The sequence below is a fragment of the Macrobrachium nipponense genome, chromosome 32 (assembly GCF_015104395.2).
Source record: "Macrobrachium nipponense isolate FS-2020 chromosome 32, ASM1510439v2, whole genome shotgun sequence".
Lineage (NCBI taxonomy): Eukaryota > Metazoa > Arthropoda > Malacostraca > Decapoda > Palaemonidae > Macrobrachium > Macrobrachium nipponense.
Genome location: NC_061094.1, coordinates 6,008,326 through 6,015,825, shown reverse-complemented (window position 1 = coordinate 6,015,825; position 7,500 = coordinate 6,008,326).

Here is a 7,500-nt window from a genome sequence, read left to right as displayed (position 1 = left end):
CCAGGCTACCGCCAGGGGAGGCATCCTGTCGATCAGCAAAACCGAAGGACTACACTCGAGGACGCCCCACATCAAGTGTCACAACGACACGGGGTCGCCCCCTGCCTCCAAGATTGTCATCCAATAATTACTCCATAATCATTGTCTTGGGGCGGAGTATTTGTAAGGACAACGCTTTTTCCCTATTTTCATTGTAACCAATCATCAAGTCGCGTTGTTCTTACTTCCATCCGATAGAGCGTTCCGCGGCCTTTCCGCCGATGTATAACACATGCAATTCCATTATCTGTACACTTTATTATATCTAAATGAATGTCTGTAAGAAAACACAAATTTACCGTCTCGAAGTCATTTCTGTTTGCGGTGCGAGACTGCACTACATATCCGTCCGCACCTGTCTATGTCAACCCAGTTTGTCGGTAAATAAATTATCAGTACCCAGCTACCTGTCTTAATCTCTGGTCCTCACACTACCCTCCTGACTAAGAATTCACTCCCAGACCCAAAATGTCAATAAGTTCATTATATTAGTCAGGTTAGAGAATCCTGTCTCTAGTACCATGGAATATAACCCATCTGTAATAAAGATAACAACGGATAAAAGATACACTTCACACATCACTCTCTTTTCAAAGTAACTAAGTAAAGAATGTATTTCACGCTTCTCTCTCTTTTCAAAGGTAACAGTTTTCTAAGTCTTACAAAATATGTGTCATACCTTTACGATGGGGGTTTTCTCTCCTGACACCTGACTTGTACCAACTGTCCTCTTTGTGCTCACCAAAAGGAATGTGACTTTCGCAAATTCCCTGGTCCATTAGACCTGTAACATCCGTACAAACAAATGTACATGTTTGATGACAAGACGAGCGATCTCTCGGTTAGAACGCTTACGTACCCAAATTCCTTCACTCAAGTAAGCTGCCCTTACAGTTCAGCCTGTCTCCTAGCAAGACATGATATGATTCACTAAACATTACACTTTGTAAGATATATACATATATATATATATATATATATATATATATATATATATATATATATATATATATATATATATATAAAAGGAGAAATAAAATATGAACGGAAGTACAGTAAAAGGAATGAAAGGGGTTGCACCTAGAGGGGCCGAAGGCACGCTGCAAAGAACCTTGAATAAGTGTCTATAGTACACTGCACGAGGTGCACTGACTACACTACCTCCCTACGGGGATAGATCATTGATTTGGAAATGCCTGTTTAAGACTGTAGAGCGAGGATGCCAAACCAGAAGATGAATTCTTTTGTTTATTTTTTTAGGGGAAAATTATTATTATTAATAACGAAAATGCATCTTTATCAAGACGAAAATACACTTTCATTGAAACACCATCATAAATGCATCTTGCATTTCATTTTTATCTTTAAACAAATTCTTTAAACTGATACATTATCATCACTGGCCCTCAACCAACTTTTTCGAAATGCTAAATAAAATTCCAAAGAGGACACCTTTATGGTTCCCATGGCAGCTACATCTAGTGCAAAGGTCAAGAGGTCAGTGTCACGGTTTCATTAGCTGCAATCACTTTCACTCCTTTTACTGTGCCTCCGTTCATATTCTCTTCCGTCTAACTCTTGACCTCTCTGTCGCTAGGTTTTCCCTCCTGTTGAAATCTTAACCCTTAAACGCCGACTGGACGTATTTTACGTCGAGATAAATTGTCTGTCGGGTGCCGACTGGACGTATTTTACGTCGACATACAAAAGTTTTTTTTAAAATTCGCGGAAAAATACTTATAGGCCTACCAGCCTAAAACTTTTGAATCACGCGCCTTGGGGAATGCTGGGAGTCCACGGATCAAGGCCTTGTTTTGTTTTGAAGCGTGACCCAGGTGCGCATGCGCGATATCCCTTCTTCTCGCTCCAGCCAGCATCAGTAGCGCACCATCCGAGAGCGATCTTTCGTGAAAAGCGTGTTTTTCTGGACTTGTGCGAGACTTTGAGCATTTGTATTGCTACAAGACATTCCTAGATATCTCAACGACGTGTGAACCGTGAAAAGGCGCGTTTTACCCGTCGGAAGGGATCGTGTAAGGCGAGTTTTGGACCATGGATGCTGGCGAGGGGCCAAGCACCCAGCATGACCCCGCGCCTCAAGGCCGTTCTGTGCGGCCACGTTGTCTGAAAGTGTTTCGGGAAAACATCGTATGCCTTTGGTTACCCCTAGGAAGCATGTGGGCGTCCTTAGGGGCATTCGTAGGCATTTGGGAGGCCTCCAACCAAGGGACATAGACGAATATCTTTCGGAGCTTGATCGGGAACATGTCGCAAGTCCTCATTTTGATGGCGGATGGTCATCGAGTGATGAGGACATCAGTCCGATATGAAATGAGGATGAATATTTGCCCCCAATGTCCGTTCGAGGCTCACATCCCGAAAGTGAGCTCGAATTCAGTGCATACGAGGGGGAATCTGAGAGGGAGGGGGAGGGGGAGGGTGGGGATACGCGGCTCAAGTTTTATCGCAGAGGACGATACGAAAGTGAGGGCCTAAGTGCGGGTGATGGCCAACGGGGGGGGTAGTGTGGCATCGTGCCCGCACCCGTGCGCGCGCACGGGCAGTAAGAAGGTCGGCTCGTCGCGCCAGCCAAGGTGAAGGTCGGTCGTCGGAGAGTGACGAGGGGTGGACGGAGGACCCCACCCTCCTAACATGCACCCCTTCACGGGCAACCCTGGGATGACCGTACCAATACCCCTGACTGTTTTGGGATTCATCCAGCTTTTCCTGACGCGGGAATTGCGTGGAATACCTGGTACACGAGACGGTTGACTACGCTCGGTACTGCCGGCTATGAGCTGAAGACAACCTTGTCGTATTACTGGCGGGTTATTTGCAACCTCATTGACATGGCACATTTTTTGGGGCTCCACATTTGTTATTTTGGTTTGACACCTGCTATCGACGTCAGGCAATATTGGAAGAGAAGTTATTTTTTTATGTATGCCGAATGTGCCTGGCGTTATGTCCCAGTGATAATTTCCTGGCGATGGACAGGTACTTCAACGCCTTCAAACCGAAGGGCCATACCCTGGAATAACAGTGATCGCCTCATTTTAGTGCGTACAGTGTTGGATTATATCCGTGAGCGGTGTAGTAATCTCGTGATTCCTGAAAGAACCTGTCTTTGATGAGGGGATGATGCCTTACAAAGGACGTCTTAGTATAAAAGTGTATAACCCCAAGAAGCCAAAGAAATATGGTGTGAAATTCTTTCTCATTACCGAGGCCAACACTAGATACGTTTGTGGACTTTTCAGTGTATACCGGGGTATTCTCCACGCTGCGTGACACTGTATTCAACCTTGTGGGACGTTTCCGTAACAGGGATATCACCTGTTTATGGATAATTATTATAACCTCGGTATCCCTGGCCCAGGAACTGTATGAAGCAGGTGGTTCACGTCAGTGGTACCCCTTCGGTTGGTGCGTGGGGCCCCCCCGAATGTCCTCAAAGAGGTTCGCTAGTTCATCCGCAACACCTGGCAAGAGGAGAGACAGAGTGGCGGCGGAAGGGCGCTGTCTTCGTCATCTGTTGGAAGGTGTCCGACTCGTCCTCATGATTACGACGAGTCATGAACCCATCCAAGAAGAGATCGTACAGCGGAAGAAGACACGTCGACAGGGCCGAGTTGTTGTGAGGAGTTTCGTACCGAGCGGCCTACTGTCATTGGGCACTACAACAGGCACATGGGAGGAGTTGATCTCTTTGATCAGCTCATCCAGTACTATCCCTTCGCCAGGAGAACCAGAAGGTGGACCACAGAAGCTCCTCAAATACATCCTTCAGTTGGCCCTCCAAAATGCCTACATACTGTACGTGTGGGTACCGCGGTGACAATCTTCCGAGGTTGACCCACGTACAGTTCCTAGAGGTAGCCGGGAATGCCCTCATCAACTTCGATCCCGATGAGTGGCCTTCCATAACTGACCCCCTGCCCCGAGCTGCAGATCTGCCCCTAGAGGAAAGGGCAGATAGGAGGGCCAACTTCGCTCGACCTGCCGCCGCCCCTGCTGACGACGCCCCTGCTGCGACGACGCCCTGCTGCCGCCGCCCCTGCTGCCGCCGCCCCTGCTGCCGCCGCCTGCTGCCGCCGCCCCTGCTGCCGCCGCCCCTGCTGCCGCCACCCCTGCTGACGACGCCCTGCTGACGACGCCCCTCTGCTGCCGGCCCCGCCATCACCGCTTCTCGTCGGGTAGTGGACCCTGCGTGTCGGCTGCAGCCAGGGGAACACATACATGGAGGCCTTAGAAGGGCGAAGGCAGAAACGGTGCCGGGTGTGCCATATGAATGGCAGAAGGAGAGACACCCGGTTCTTCTGTCGTCTCTGCAAAGTTGCTCTTTGCAGGATAGGGGAGTGTGACCGAAAGTATCACACTAAGGTCATGTATTGGAGCGCGCCCCCTAAACCGACAGCGGAGGCGCCACGGGGCCGCCGGGTCCATCAGCAGTAAGGGCGCGCGTCTGCCTCCTCCACCTGTACCTCGGCATGTCGAGTGGAAAAAAATGCAAGACTCTTCAATGGAGGAGGGAGAAAACAAGAATAGAACGAAGAGTCAGGATTACGAGTGAGTATTCTGCATTTATTTTATATTTAGTTTTATATTTATTACAATTTTTTATATATCTGAATGTGTGCATGATAAAATAATAATAAGACATTTCATTGTATGCGAAAAGAGAAGTGTCACCTGCATTCCTTTTATTTATGTATTGGTACCAGAATCGAAGAATGTAATATATATATTTTACGAAAAATATAAAAAAAACATATATATATATATATATATATATATATATATATATATATATATATATATATATATATATATATATATATATATATATATATAATATATATATATATATATATATATATATTATAAATATGGGGGGTGGGGGGGTAAGCAAATTACTTACAGTCTAGTAATATTCAATCATTTACCTTCACTTTAAAACAAATTGCAAGTCTCTAGAACAATATCTCGATTTATGGTGAATATTTGAAAAAAATATTTTTATTCCGTCCGCGCGCCGATTCTCGGCCGAAAATCTCGGAAACGCGTAGGTCACATTCTCCTAATATTTGTGCCTTTTCATATTACGCTTTATTTTATAGTTTTATATATGAAAATGTGCGCAAAAACATGCACAATATAACAAAAAATATTGGAAGGTTGTAGCATTTATCATTTTGAAATATTTGCATATAAAGTACGATAAGTACGAAAAAAAACTACGATCGGTCAACTTTGACTCAACCGAAAGGTCAAAAAACGCATTTATAACATAAAAATCTTACAGTCTAGTAATATTCAATCATTTATCTTCAATTTAAAACATATTGCAAGTCTCTAGAACAATATCTCGATTTATGGTGAATATTTGAAAAAAATATTTTTATTTCCGTCCGCGCGTCGATTCTCGGCCGAAAATCTCGGAAAACGCGTAGGTCACATTCCTCCTAATTTGTGCCTTTTCAATATTACGCTTTTTTTAAAGTTTTATATATGAAAATGTGCGCAAAAACATGCACAATATAACAGAAATTATTGGAAGGTTGTAGCATTTCTCATTTTTGAAATTTTATTTGCATATAAAGTACGATAAGTACGAAAAAAACTACGATCGGTCAACTTTGACTCAACCGAAAAGGTCAAAAACGCATATACAACATAAAAATCTTACAGTCTCGTAATATTCAATCATTTATCTTCAATTTAAAACATATTGCAAGTCTCTAGAACAATATCTCGATTTATGGTGAATATTTGAAAAAAATATTTTTATTCCGTCCGCGCGCCGATTCTCGGCCGAAAATCTCGGAAACGCGTAGGTCACATTCTCCTAATATTTGTGCCTTTTCATATTACGACTTTTTTAAAGTGTATATGTTAAAATGTGCGCAAAAAAAACATGCACATAATAACAAAAACAAAATTATTGGAAGGTTGTAGCATTTATCAGTTTTTTGAAATATTGCATATAAAGTACGATAAGTACGAAAAAAAAAATTTTTACTACGAAAATCGGTGGTCAACTTTCCTTTGACTCAAACGAAAAGGTCAAAAAAAACGCGATATATAACATAAAAATCTTACAGTCTCGTAATATTCAATCATTTATCTTCAATTTAAAACATATTGCAAGTCTCTAGAACAATATCTCGATTTATGGTGAATATTTGAAAAAAATATTTTTATTCCGTCCGCGCGCCGATTCTCGGCCGAAAATCTCGGAAAACGCGTAGGTCACATTCTCCTAATATTTGTGCCTTTCATATTACGCTTTTTTTAAAGTTTTATATATGAAATGTGCGCAAAAACATGCACAATATAACAAAAATTATTGGAAGTTGTAGCATTTATCATTTTTGAAATATTTGCATATAAAGTACGATAAGTACGAAAAAAAACTACTTTCGGTCAACTTTGATCAACCGAAAAAGGTCAACGCATTTTATAACTAAGATCTTCGTCAGAATATCAATCAATTTATCAAATACTTATTGCATTTATTAACGTCTAGGAACAATATCTCGCTACAGTCTAGTAAAAAATATTCAAATCATTTATCTTCATTTACATATGCAAGTCTCTAGAACAATATCTCGATTTATGGTAAATTCTTGAAAAAAATATTTTTATTCCGTCCGCGCGCCGATTCTCGGCCGAAAATCTCGGAAACGCGTAGGTCACATTCTCCTAATATTTGAGCCTTTTCATATTACGCTTTTTTTTAAAGTTTTTATATATGAAAATGTGCGCAAAACATGCACAATATAACAAAAATTATTGAAGGTTGTAGCATTTCTCGTTTTTTTTTTATATTTGCATATAAAAAATTTTTTTAACAAAAATTCGACATTCGGTCAACTTTAACTCGTTCGAAATGGTAAAAACTGCATTTGTAAGCTAAACTCTTACAGTATCGTAATATTCAATCATTTTCCTTCATTTTTAAACAAATTGCAAGTCTCTATAACAATATTTCGATTTATGGTGAATTTTTTAAAAAACTATTTTTTTACATCCGCGCGCTACAAATTCATGCATCATTTTGTGATAATATTTTCTCTGTATTGCTTTTATCGTTTTACAATGTGTTATATATCAAAATTTAGTGCACATTACAACGAAAAAAAAAGTAACTTGTTACCTCTAACCGTTTGGCGCACAGCGCGATTTGAATACAATTATATATGAAATTTCGTTTTTGCGCTATCATATATCGCATTATTTATATATGATAATGATAATTTTTTCATTTCTGATGGTTGCATACTAAACTTCAAGCAATGAGAAAAAAAGGAGCCAAAAATGAACTCTTAATCTTGAAAACTAAGCGCGCTGTGATTTTTTGAAAAAATATTTTTTCCGCTTACGCGCTCACTCTCAAACCCCTCCGGCACACGGGAGTCATTTTTTTATTTACCGCTCCGGCGTTTAAGGGTTAAAACC